Source organism: Notamacropus eugenii, chromosome 5 (assembly GCF_028372415.1).
Source record: "Notamacropus eugenii isolate mMacEug1 chromosome 5, mMacEug1.pri_v2, whole genome shotgun sequence".
NCBI lineage: Eukaryota > Metazoa > Chordata > Mammalia > Diprotodontia > Macropodidae > Notamacropus > Notamacropus eugenii.
Window position 1 is genome coordinate 255,322,867 of NC_092876.1, and position 14,330 is coordinate 255,337,196.

The 14,330-nt window shown below is 36.8% G+C and overlaps 1 protein-coding gene and 1 pseudogene across 18 annotated transcripts in view; one reads left to right on the top strand and one right to left on the bottom strand.

Moving 5' to 3' along the window:
• GULP1 (GULP PTB domain containing engulfment adaptor 1) overlaps positions 1–14,330 on the top strand; it is a 383,611-nt gene that overhangs the window by 258,597 nt on the left and 110,684 nt on the right. The gene's annotated exons all lie outside the window — the stretch shown is intronic.
• Positions 8,741–9,637, bottom strand: LOC140505978 (cyclin-dependent kinase 4 pseudogene; annotated as a pseudogene).

The following is a 14,330-nucleotide window of genomic DNA, read 5'->3' on the forward strand; positions in this document are numbered from 1 at the left end:
TGTTAAGAATTAATATGAAATAATAACATCTATCTGCAGAATCCCACCTTGAGATAGCTTATTAAATGGGTTGTTGTTGAGACTAGGGTGTCTGCTCTTAAAAACTGCACAGCTAAAACAGTCTTTTATAAGTTAGCTTGTTGTTTTCCCAAGATGAGCCTCTACAACAGCCATTCCTAGGGTGGGAATAAAGAAATTCTGAGAAGTCCGAGAAATATGGCTTCCAAAAGAAAAATTTGTTTTTTGACCCCAAGATAGGAAAGCCACTGTATTATACCTATCGTGAAATTAGTTGTGATATAATATTATTAACATATTCATGAGGTAATGCCTTGAAAAGAAGGTTGGGGAGGAGGAGTTTTGTATGGAGTTTGGAAAAATGTGAGTCAACGGGTCAGGAATTTGCAGTAGGTCCCCAGAGCTGTTGAAGTGAGGAAGTGCTGGTAACTTGCCTAGATTAAAAAAAAAAAAAAAACAGTGACAACAAACAACCCAGGGAAGATCACTTCCCTAAGCTCCTTTGTTCACCAACCAGCTTTTTAATCTGTCATCTCCTGTCTTTAGCACTTTCTTTCACCAGGAGACAATGTTCTGTGCAAATGAGCGGTAAGAGCACACCAGATTTATTTCCCATTGCCACATTTTACAAAGGACATTAATATGCTCACTAGCTTTAGTGTTGAAAGGAGGGTGACTAGGATGGTAAATCAAGTTCATGTCATTTTGTTATTAATTAAAGGAACCCAGAATCTTTATTCTTGGACAAGAGAACAGGAAAGCAAACCTCTATTTAAAGGGAACTAACGCTGCCTCCTCTGTCTACTTTAAAATTTTCAAAGTGTGCCTATTTTAAAAATAAATAATTGTGAGAGATTTTCTGCTTGCCTATAAAATCAGAGGATTTTTTTTTAATATTTACCAGAATGTCTTTTTTTAATTGTTCAGAGAGCTGGCTTTAAGAGTCAGGAAAGCCTAGGTTCAAATATTACCTCTGATGGCTAATGGTCATGTGTTCGTGGAAAACTCACAACTCTCAATGCCCAAAGGAACTCCCTGATTGGAGGTGGCAGAGAATTGGCAGGTGTGTGGTACAATCTTTAGAGCCTGGGACCTGAAATCAGGTAGATCTGTCTTTGTTTGAATCCTTTTTCAGACGCTACCTCAGTGACCTTGGACGTGTAGATGAACTTTTCTGTTACAGTTTCCTCATCTTTCAAATGAGGACTTACCTTAGAGTGTGGTTGTAGGGATAAAATGAATAAATGTATATAATTATGGGTCTTTGTAAATATCAAAGCACTCTATAAATAGGAGTTGTTTTAATTGTTTTTAATGCAGCATTGATAGAGGGCGTTTACCCAGTGGAAATTTCCTGCACCAATGAAATCCCATCTCAAGTTTCATTGTTCTCCCACCCTCTCCCATCATGCACTGTTTTATGCAACCACACAGGTCTGCTTAATTTACACAAACCCAGCCTTCCATCCCTTGACCTGATGCTTTGGCATCTGTGATGCTTCCCCCAGGAATGCCCTCCTTCCTCATCTCCAGCTCTTAGAAACCTTTCAAGGTTCATCTCAGGTACCATCTTCATTTGAGAGGAGACTTTTCTTCATACTTTCACTTATTTTGTCTTCTTCCTCTCCTCAAATTATATGTTATTTGGAAAATAGTGTATCACTGAGTAGAATGTAAGTTCCTCAGAGGCTAACTTTGTATTCCCAGCACTTAAAAAGGACCTTGCTAGGCACTTAATAAATGTTTCATTCAATTTGGCTATCAGCCAAAAACTTTTATTAAATACTATTCATTTTTCAAAGGGGAGATATTTCAATGGTTTTAGGGAGAGATGTGTATTGATGACTTGTATTTACACTGAGATTTTTGTGGAGTTTTTGAAGAATGAGTGAATGTATTTGAAAGACTGCTAAGTTTGATTCCACAGATAGGAGATAAAGACTAATGAAGGTTAGGTGTGATGAGAAACAGTGATAGCCTAATGGTACTTGAAGTCAAGTTAAAAGCCCATCTGATATGGTTGTATAGACATGTGACATGATATGCCAGTAACCAGCATTTAGAGGAAGGCTAGTATAAAAGTTTCTCTAGCTCAGATAAGACAGAAACTGAATTTGGAAAATGCAGATCAGGAAAGGGTGACCTTGAGATAAAATATACTAACACCCCAACACAGGAAGTTTCTGTGAATGATTAGATTTATAGTGCCCCTAGCAGAAAAAAAATCAACATATTTAAATGCTATTACTTTTAGAAGACATACGGTAAAGTGTTGCTTCTACTTTTGATTATAGTTGAATAAAAAAAAAGGTTTTGGAGTTGTTTTGTGTTTATTTGAGTTTGTAATAGAATTCAGGTGAAAGTACTGTTATATATACAGTATGAACTACAGAAGTAGACTGAGAGTGAGGGAAAAGAATTTACTTTATAGGAATCTTAATTTTTGACAAATTAAGTGCCATGGAAAAGGGTTAGTTAGCTGCACCTAATGCAGTAGATTCTCACACGTTCCCACTGCAATCTCTCCTATATGGCCTTTTTCATGTTGCTTTCATGTTCTAGAGCCATTGTTGTCACATCTCCCACTTAGTGGGGGTAGGGGAGATATCTCCATTTATTCATGTAGCCATACAAAGGTCATAACCATACAAAGTTTCTTTAATGAGCAGACCCAAGAGAACATTGTATACAGTAACAGCAATAGTGTTTTAATAATGACTTAAGTGAATAAGTTATTTTGTCTATTATAAATACCCAAATTAACTATAAAGGACACAAGAAGAAAGATACTATCTGCATCCAGAGAAAGAACTGATGAATAGAAGTATGTATAGAATAATTTTACACACACACACACACACACACACACACACACACACCCCTATTGTGTCTAGTGGTAGCCATCTCTGAGGTGAAGGAGGGGGCAGAAAAAAAATTTCTATATTAATTTTGTTGTATATTTGAAAGGAATATCAGGTTATGCATAATAGATTTAGGGTTTCATGTGCAACCATCTTTTTTACTGTACTATGTTATGGAAATGCTTGCTTTATTCCATAAATATAAACTAAAATTTAAAAAAATAAATGAAGACACCACGAACACAAGCAAACAAACAAACACTCAGAGATTATAGCCATACAAAATAGTTTCTTTTGGTTAGGAAGAAACATGGTAACGTCATAAAGCATCACAGCAGTTAACATGGAAACATCATGTTACAATGGAGAGAACAATGACTCTGCAACCACATAACATGAGTTTAAATCCCATCTCTTTTAATACATGCATAAAACCTTGGGCAAATTACTTAACCTTCTTGGGCCTCAGTTTCTTTAGCCATAAAATGAGGAGGCCAGACTAGATGTCCTCAGGAGACCCTGCTAGCCCTAGCTCTGTGATCCTCTGATCCTAAAAGCTCCCTCATCAGCATTTTCACAATAACCATAACTCATCATCCCGCTCCCCCCCCCCCCCACCACATTGAGAGTTCAGTCTCTCTAATATTAGTTACTACTGAACCGTAAAAGGGCAAAATGGGAAATTCAAAGGCTTATCATAAAATTTCCTGTCTTCTCATGCAGTCAGAATTAGGAATATCTAAGTTACTCCAGCAGCACAGAATTTGAGTCCATGGAAGTTTCAAAGATTTTCCTAGGAATAGCTACTGATCTCAGGACTGGTTCCCCTCTTTCTTTCTGCCAGAGTCCCAGAAATTTCAAGACCTATTGTACTCCCCCAGCGTAATCTTATCCTTCATAAAGGAGGAAAGCCTGAGAAGGCTTCCAGGATCTGGGAGAGGAAGGTAAATGGGACCTTCAGTGTTCACAAACTAAGGCCAGAGTGGACCTAGTTTTCAAGGTCTTCTAGCTTCATGCAGCCATTAATTCTCCAATCCTCCTCTTCTTTGCAACTTAAAATATACACTATGTCCTCCTTTTCCCATCACTTTTACCTGATCAGTCAATCTAGGCTGTCAGTCATTCCAAACTGTGGAAGGAGTAGGAGGCAAATTATTACCATATATTCTAGAACCACACCTCATTCCCTCTTCTATTTTTAAAGAAAATAGTGATGGGTTGCTAGGTGGTGCAGTTGCTAGAAATAGGAAGACCTGAGTTCAAATCCAGCCTCAGACACTTACTAGCTGAATGAACCTGGGTAAATCATACCCTATTTGCCTTAGTTTCTTCATCTGTAAAATGAGCTGGAGAAGGAAATGGCAAACTATTTCAGTATCTTTGCCAAGAAAACCCCAAATATGGTCACAAAGAGTTGGACATGACTGAACAATAACAACAAGTCATTTGATTTCTCAGTGGGCCTTGTTAAAAAAACAAAAATAAACTTGTTTCTTTGCATTTTCTCTCATATTATTGACTATGAGAAATGTCAGTTCCAGAAAAGTCATACATAATTTTACTTGACCTAATAGCCTCTTGTTGTGCAGCTGTTTCTTCAGATTTCAGAAGGGCTCCTATTTATTTTCACTTTGTTCTCTTTTTGGTATTCAGCTTTTTATTTGCTTTCTGAACTTTAAAATTTAAAAGTTGAGTCCTGTGTCAGTTTTTGTGTCACATATATTACTGTCATTTTATACTTTATCCTGAGTTTACACGGCTGTTAAGAGGCCACTAAAAAAAGGTCATATAGGCATTGGCATTCCAAAGGAAGTGAGAACTTATAGGTTATTTTTTTGGGGGAAAAAAGACCAAGAAATTAGGCTTGAACGTGGAAAAAAAATCTCAGACATTATTGGTTTCTTTGCCACGTACTCAAAAAATCAATCAAATGTGGGCTTTGGCTTTCTTTTCTTTAAAATTAGAAGGCTGGACAAGGTGATCTTTATACCTCATTCCAAATTAAAAAAATCCTTTGACTTTAACAATTCAGTTTACTTTAGTTTAAATTGTACATCACTTACTTTCATTTTAGGTCCTTTATAGACTGCAAGTCCCTTGAAGGCAAGCTGATTTTCTTGTTTGGCTTTTGTATTTGCATCCCAGGGGCTTAGCATATACTAGGTACTTGGTAAGTGTTTCTTGAACTGAATTAGAATTAGTAATCAATTAAGTCCTATGGAACAGGGGGCATAGCCTCCTTCCCCCAAATAAAAGAATATTGTCAACAGAGAGATGATTCATAATGTCAGAAATGTTATCAGATTTGGGAATCAAAGTACAATTTGCATTAAACTTGATCGCTGAAAAAGTGCCTAAAGAATGATTGAACCATGTAGTTAGCGCAGACTTAGGCAGCAATACCAGATACTGAAGGGTGCAGGGACCTCAAAATTAAAATTCATGATGAATCAACACCTGCCCTAGCTCCGCTGGATCTTATAGTTATTACCCTTGAGAGAATGGTGTTGCTTTAGGTTATGCTTCACATTTATATGGCTTTCAGAAGAAAAAGAAAAGTTCTTACTAACAAACTAGTTTTCATTGGTACATATCCAGAAGAAAAATATTACAAGAGTTGTTTGCTTCTGATATACAGGCAAATTTTCCAAGTCATGACTGGAAAAATTGAGTGAGATTGAACTTATCCAAATTTAGGCAAGAATAATATTTACTAGTGTAGACAATGTGAGTAATTACTAGAAACAAAAAGTCGAAAGACTATATAAATATTTTAGTTAAAATAAACTCATATTTTTGGTCTTTAATAAGGGAATAAAATTGTAGAAAGGAATGGGGCCAGATCTGTGATTTCATTAGTAGATGGAACTTTCAAATAAGGAAATTCACTCTAAAAATTCAAACTGGCACTATTCTTTGCAATTTATAATCTTAGAAAATTTCCTAGAACATTGATCAGTTAAGTGACTTGGCAACGGTCATAGATCACACTTAAGCCTAGATCTTCTAGAGTCCGAGACTGGCTCTCAAAGCCCTATGTCATGCTGCATTGCAAAATGATAAATACCATTATAAATTAAAAGACCATTTTTTAATGAGAAAATTCTTACCATAGAGGACACCCATGTATCAAGTATATTCAGTAACTTTGGCTGCATGCTTTTGAATGAATTAATGTAACCCTCAAAATATTTTTATTTTTACTTAACTAAGATGATAAGCCACAAGATTTTCTTAAAGATGAAATGAAAAATATGAGTTTGCAGGGCAATATTAATTGATGCAGCCCTGGACAGATTGTCTAGGAAGTATGTAAAGTGATTGAGAAGCTCAAGTTATCAGAGAAATTTTGCATACGCTCAGACGGCTCCCCCTATTGTCAGCAAACAGAATGTAGAATATGCCTTTCAGCAAAATCCGATAAATGAGTATCACAAATCACAGTAGAGCAGTGTGTTTCACCAAGAAACACTTAACCATTGTCAGTAATTTTAGATAGAATGTGCTATGTTTATTCTACTAAATCAATTTGGTAACCTTTCTGAGATTTCCTCCATAAGACAAGTTTGATTTAGAGTAATATGTTTGATCCTTGATGATGTAGTTGGGATAAAATATATAGGCTGGAGTTCTAGATTACTTACAGCAAAGGCATATGGTTTAAAAATGAGAAATTGTGAGAGTTCATATGTGGTATACATACTAGGTTTTAGGAGGTGCTCATGTACCTGTCTTTTAAGTGACTAATATGTAGGCACCAACAAAGAGATATCTTTTGTTTACATCTTGTTCAATGCTTAGCATTTGATGAGTGCTCAATAATTATTCAACAAAAAGCAGATATTGTGACTTAGGAGTTTTAATAGAACTAACAATTCATGTCAGTGACCTTTTATTACAAGGAAAAAATACATTCAATGTAGTATCAGATTCATGCTGTGTGCTTATTTTGGACCAAACTTGTATTTTCAGATTTCATCTGTGTCAAAAGTTAAAGCTGTTTCCCCTAGCAAGAGGAGTTTGCTGGAGGAATCTGATCGTGCCTTCTCTCAACTGAAAGAAAATAGATGAGAGAATTCTCTCTCTTTTTTTTCTGACCCATCTCCTCTTTCATCTAAAAGTGTCAGGCTATTGTTATGATTGGAATTGATTGAATTTAAATGTTCAAAATTTTAAAAACAAAATAAGATGCCAAATTTAGTGAGTATTACAAATAGAATAGTTTAATGAAAAACATGTGCAACTGTATTTATATTCTTTTGTCAAAGCATATTTTAAACAAAGCCTTGGCAGTCAACCGTTACTTCTTCTTCATCATCATCATCCCTAACATTTATAGGGTATTTGAAGTTTTGCAAAGCACTGTACATATGTCATCTCTAATCTTCACAATGACAGGCAGATGCTATTGCTATCCCCATTTTACAGGTAAAGAATCTGAGATTCAAAATGGTTAAATGATTTGAGTATCACATTGTGGCTGATAAGTGTCTGAGGAGGGATTTGAACTCAGGCATCTGCTGACTCTGAGTTGTAGCCCTCTTTCCACTATACCACACTGCCTCTCATTGTGAAATATCACCATTCTTGCAAGGAAAATAACTATAAGATCTAGGGGAGCTAGAGATCTAATATAATGATTTATCATAGGCTTTAACTTTGTGGATTTCACATCCTTCAATGTCAGGTATCAAGACCTTACATTTAAAAGTAACCACCTCCATCAAATGGTGCTGGAAAATTGTAAAGGAGGTTATTATAGTGGTTGCTGGGCTCCTGATGTGTGAAAATGTTGCCACTGTGTATCCTATTGTACCTGGTGGAGATTACTCTTAGTTCATTCCTAAAACAAATAAGCAGCTGGGCACTTATCATGGCTACAGTGTGTTCTAGAACAGAGGCATCCCTTCAGACATATTTTATCATGTGAGGATCATGTCTGCAAAACAATATCACAAGATCATAGCTTTAGAGCTAGAAGGGGCCAAAGAAGTCAGCTAGTACAACTGCCTCATTTTAAAAATGAGAAACTTAAGCCTAGAGCAGTTCAGTGATTTGTCCAGGATGAAACAGGTTAGTTTGAATATTTAAAATGTATTTTTTTCTTGTAATTATATAATGTTGTTAATTAACTCTGTGGCATCCTTTCTCTTAGGAAATAGAAATGGCACACAAATGTGCATAAATGATCCCTGAACCTTGAATTATAGTGTCAACTCTATCTACCACTGGCCTAATAATAAGCTAATAACAAAGTTTATAACAAACAGAAAATCTGAGTTTTCATCCAGCTCAGTATGTCTGTGTGCCAGGTGGTAGGTTTAACACCAACATGCATTAAAAAGTTTAAAAATGGGGGAAGTGAGAGAAATAGGAGCAAAAACAGAAGTTCTTTACTAGTCTTTATACTAAAGATAGTAATGCCTCGGTTAATGAATCCTGTGGAATGAAATTGATCACAAAATCAATTTCTATCAGTGCAGTTTGTTAGATATCAAGCACTATATTAACCACTGAGTACAGAAAGAAAAATTTTTTCCCTCAAGAAAATTATATTCTTTATTTGTGTTATTTTTTTTTATGATTCCCCTTTCCCTCGCTCCCCCATATCTAGGGGGTTAGGGTGGGACAGAGGGATGTCTCACAAAGGGTGTTGGTGAAAGGGGAATGTCATTAAGGCAGTAACAGATTCTGGGTACAATGATTAAGGATTTGGGAAGAGTATGTGTATAGAGGATCATGTTCTCCCTCCTGTCTTGTGGTATCATATATCACGATGGCGGTAGGAGTGATCCTACTGTCTGTGGGGAAGAGAAATGACAGCTCTTCTATATTGGTCTTGGATACAGTCCCTCCAGTGGTCATTCTGGGTTCCCTTCTCCAGCTGTCTGTAGATAAGTGTGCTACAGAACTCGAAAGGCAGAAATGCGTTTGTGGGTGCTAAATGTCAGCATTCTCAGTAGCAGTTGTGCTCCAGGCCCTTCCAGCTCATGCACAACAGACTGTAAAGGCTGGGAACTACAAGAAGTAGAGGCTTTAAGGGGCAGAGAAAACATCAGGAGGCCAATTATCTTCTGCTGGGAGCCCAATCAGGTCAAAGATTTTGATTAACTGGTCAGCTTCAGAGTATTCACAGAAGAGAAGCTTCCTATGGAACATCTCTGCAAAGATGCAGCCAACACTCCACATATGTTGATTGCAGGAGAACCTCAGGAGCCCTGTACCAGAGGGTGACTACCACAGATGTGAGTGTCATTTGGTAGCTGTAGATCCAGGCTAAGCCAAAGTCAGCCAGCTTGACTGTTCCTCTACTAGTCACAAGTATGTTTTCCAGCTTCAGATTACAGTGGACAATGCATTGGCATGGAGAAAGTCTAGGACTCTTAGGAACTATCTCATTAAGTCCTTAATGGTCTCCAAGGGCAACCCTAGAAGAGGGGTCTTGTCCAGATCTGTCCTTGGTTCTTGGTCCATGTGTTCAACACCAGGGTCACCTTGGTCTCCCAGTCAGTTTGGATGGTGGCACAGACTTCCATCAGCTGGACAACATTGGGATGCTCAAAGGCCTCCAGCCTCCGAAGGAAGGCCACCTCTCGAACAGCGTTAATAAGCAGGCCCCCTCCTCTTCCTCCTCCTGATGGGTCTTTCATGCTCTGGAGTGCCATGAAGTGGCCACTGTGTGGGTCACAGGCCTTGTACACCATCTCTTAGGCACCAGCACCAATCTTGGCCACTGGTTCATACCAAGGAATGTCCATCCGGGGTGGTGACAGACTGTTATCTAGGCACTGGAGTCAGCCCCAGTGGAGTCATGCAGGATAACTAGGTCCTGAAGGGCCAGATGCAGCAGGTCTCACCATAGACTCCTGGGGGCTAGAGTGGATCCCTTCCTCATAGCCTCACCAAGTGCAGAAACAGGCGAAATTATGTTCTATCAAAAGAAACTACATGTAAATATATCAGTAAATACTAAATATGAGGGGTCTCAAAAGTCTTTGTGCAAAGTTTCTAATAGTTAAAACTTGACTTGGTCTTTTAGGATGGCCTATATGTACAAAGTAATTTCCTGGACACTGCACAGATTTGTTTGAAGGGAAATTGGTTAACCCTGGCAAGGTAAAAGGATTTCCTATTTATGTTTAATGAGAAAAAAAAGGCTCCCTTTCCTGAAGAAACAGAATTTCTGAGGAACATGGCAGCACTTGATTTCTTCCCTGAAATATCAGTGGTTTATATCCTCCATTTCAAGTGACCGAGTACACAGGTAATTATCCAGTGCTTCAGAGTCTTGTATATGCAACTGTCAGGTAAACCTTCAAATAAATAATATATACAATTATTTGTAGTGTGTCTCAGTAATTATAGGGCAGGAATAAAATGTGAATACCTGAAAATAGAACCACTCTTATCAAATGTTACTCTTCAAAAATTTTTGGGCTACTGCCTACTCACTTATGCTTTTATGCTTTGATTTGTTCAGTAATACTTTTAAAAACATGGCAGAAGTCACATGATAATAACTAATATTTGGGTTCCAAAATATTCCATAAATTATCCAAATAACTACCACATTTTGTTAGGTAGAAGGCATAGAATCTGTTTTAAACAACATAACACTAGTTTCCAAAGAAGGTATCTAAACTGCAAATTAGTCTGTCACCACCATGTGTTGAGGCAGAAGTGATAAGCATTTGAACTTTAAACTTGAATTGTGTGGAAAGGAAAGTACTATACAGAATCTATTTCACGTCTCTGAAAAATAAAGGTGTCAAAATTTCCAACTGAAAATTTTCCATTTGTATAATTTCATGACTAGAGATGTCCAGACAGATCCTGAATGACCCACTTGTCATGGGTTTTGTGGAAGAGATTCCTTCATTGGCTGGAAGGTTGAACTGACATCCTCTAAGATCACCTCAAACTTCAAGTATATTCTGACAGGAAGCTTTAGTAACGTAAATGGGCTGCTGTAGTTGTGGACTTAGGTAGCACCTTCTAAATGATGCTCTTATGACAGACGTGTACTCTACTGAACTGGTTCACAAATTAGTCTTCATTTTGGAAACAGTAACCTAGAGGTTAAGTGCTTTGTCCAAAGTTATCAAACTGATGATGGAATTGGGAATTAGAATGGAAGACTTTGGCAACATTTCTATGCTTACAGCTCTAACTAGTATACCTATGACCTTCATAAACTGGAACATTTTAACAACTCAAGTTTCAGACTTTAACCAATTCATAGTTACTGAACCAATGTGCCTTTTAAATTGCCTGGCACTAAGCTCTTTTTTATGCCATTTGGTTCATTGATTATGTGACCTTGTTTTTCTGTAGTTACCGCATGCTTATATTGTTGTGTTATATTATTTGACTTTAAGAAATAATGTTTTTAAGAAATATAATTTAGAACTGAGATTTACTCAAAATATGTATTCCTTTTTTATCTGAATACTTTTTCTTGAAATTTTCTTTTACAGAGTTTCTATTCAGTTCATCCCATCAAATATCTCATAATCTAGGCTCTAACCCAGCACCTCTTCTCATTTCCTTATATTCTATCTCACTTGGTGATGTCATAAACTCCCTTTGAATCAGTGAGCATCTCTTTGGAAATGATTTCCAGATATCTATCTCCAAATCTGTTCTCTCTGCTAAACTCGTTACCTAATATCAACTTCTTTTTTTATAATACATTCCAAACTAGATGTCCCACACAAATTTCACGCTCAACATCAATCAATCATAAAGTTTTTATTAAGTGTTTATTATGCATTATGCACTCTGATATTCACTGGGGATACAAAGAAAGGCAAAAAGCAATCATGCTCTTCAGGAGCTCACAGTTGAATGAGTGAGAAACCATGCAAATGGCTATGAACAGACAGGATTTATGTAGGATCAAATGGAGATAATTTCAGAGGGAAGCCTTAAGATTGAGGACTGGAAAAGGCCTCTTATAGAACAGAGCTGATTTTACTTTCTTAAGCTCTTTCCTTTTCTGAACTTCCCTATTACTGTCAAGGGTACTGCCATCTTTCTAGTCACTCAGGTTCATAAACTTAGTGTCATCCTTGACTCCTCACTTACACTTACCACACATATCTGAACAGTTATCAAATCTTGTTTCTACCATCACAATATCTTTAATCTGTGCCTTCTTCTGCCCCTTGACATAGCCATTACCCTAGGGCCCTCATCACCTCTTACCATAACTATAACTATAGATTTCTAATTAGTCTGCCTGCCTGAAGTCTCTCCCCACTTCAGTCTGTCTTCAAAGCAGCTGTCAGACTGATTTTCCTAAAGAGTGGGTGTGAGCATGTCACCCCTCTTTCCCCCATTCAATAAACTCTAGTGGCTTGCTATTACCTCCAGAATTCAATATTCACAATATAGATGGATCATAGAGTACATAAAAGGAAATAAAGTTTAAGAAGACTGGAAAGAGAGGAAGGGACTAGGTTGTGAAGTTTATTGCATGTATGTATGTGCGTGTGTGGGGGCAGGGTGTGTGTGTGTGTGTGTGTGTGTGTGTGTGTGTGATGCTCCCTTCCTCTTCCTTCTCTTCTACTCTAGGATCCATCTATACTGACCTCACTTTTCTTCACAAATGATGAGGCTTATTTAGATTACTTTATACTGTTTCCTTGGCCTGGGATACCTTCACCTCCATGTACTAGAATTTCTGGTTTCCTTCAGGGTGGCTAAAATAACACTTTCAGAAGATCTTTCCTAGTCCTTCCATCAGCTATAGTCTTTTCCCCTAAGGAAAATCCATCCATTATTTATGTATCTTTTAAGTACCTACTTATTTAAATGTCTCTCCTATTAGTGTATACACACCTGTAAAGCAGGATCTGTTGTTTTTTGGTTTTTTGGGGGGGGGGTGTAACCTTACAGCTTAGTATCCTGCCTGGCACATGAGAAGTACTCAATATACACTTTTTGTCTGATTGATTGAAATGTATTACACTATATAATTTTTGTCAAATAAGTTATCTTTCCTCATTTCCATATACCATACCTTATTATTTCTTATATATTGAAAATAATCAAATGATACAAGAGTCATCATCCACAGTGATAATATTTGTTGGCTGATAATAAAATAAAAGATTGTTTTAAAAATCAGAAGGGAAAAGCACATGAATATATGCTTCACTCTTACATCAGTGTCACCTGCTCTCAAAACCGTTGAAAAACACAATATTGAATTGAATTCATTTTTGGTGGCTGCTACAATAGATCACTTCTGTTCTTATTGGATTGTTTCATTTTCTCTCCTAGATTATATTTGTTTTAATGTTCATACCAAGAAGAATACAGAGAGAAGCTTACCTTCGATATAAATATATATATATATATATATATATATATATATATATAGCAGAATAAATCTTTACTTTGTCACTGGGCACATGGCAGATCTGTTAGGTTTATAAGAATTGGCAAGGCTAGCCTAATCAACTTATCTTCCCTGTAGAATTATTTTTTTCCTATTTGATTTTACTAAAAATTCTCCATTGCTTCCTACTCCTTTTTCTTTCCCTATCCCAAACAACTGAATCCTAAATCTACATAGAAACCTTGAATTTTAAGTTCAGATATTTATTTTCCCCTTGGTTTTAACTGAACACTTAATATTTGTGAGAGGCAGCATGGTGAAGTGTATAAAAAGGTGACTTGGGAGCTAGGAAGTCCTTTCACTGAAATGTACTCTCTGTGTGACTAGGAAAATCACTTATTTTCTCACTAAGAATACAAGTTGAGAGGGTGCGAACCTATATTTCTGAAGAGAATTTCCTAACCATGGCATTCCTTGCACTTCAAAATAAAGAATACCATCCAGTCCAATCCGAGATTTGTAGAGCTAGGGAGTCACAAAACTACATCAAGAATTGTACCTGAAGATGGCCTGCAGAACATGAATAAATTATAGGAATCACTTACACTGATTAAATATAGCAATTTTATCTGGTCATTGGATTTTAAATGCTGGAAAAGGACTTAGTGATCATCTTGTCCATGTTCCTCATTTTATAAATGAGGAAATAGTCACATTTTAAGCTTCAGTGACTTGGCACTAGATCATATAACAAATGTGTGGTACAGCCAGGACAGATTCAGATCTTCTAAATCGCACTCCAGAGCTCTTGCTGCCACAGCATTGTTTCACTTTGAATGCCTCCATTTTAACATGAAGGAAGTCTTCAAATGAAGCAGCAGGGTATGAACAAGAGAGAAAGGTTAGAGATGACTATATTATTTTAATAGTGGTATCCCTACTGACAGAAATTGGAGGAGGAAAACTGAGTTTTATTTTGTACCTTTGATGGTAAGATTTTCATGTGGAAATCTCTTTAAGGCAGAAATATATAACTGGCAAAAGTATCTGTGTTAACCAGAAGTAAGATTATTACAGGGGAATAGATATGATATATCTAGGTTTGT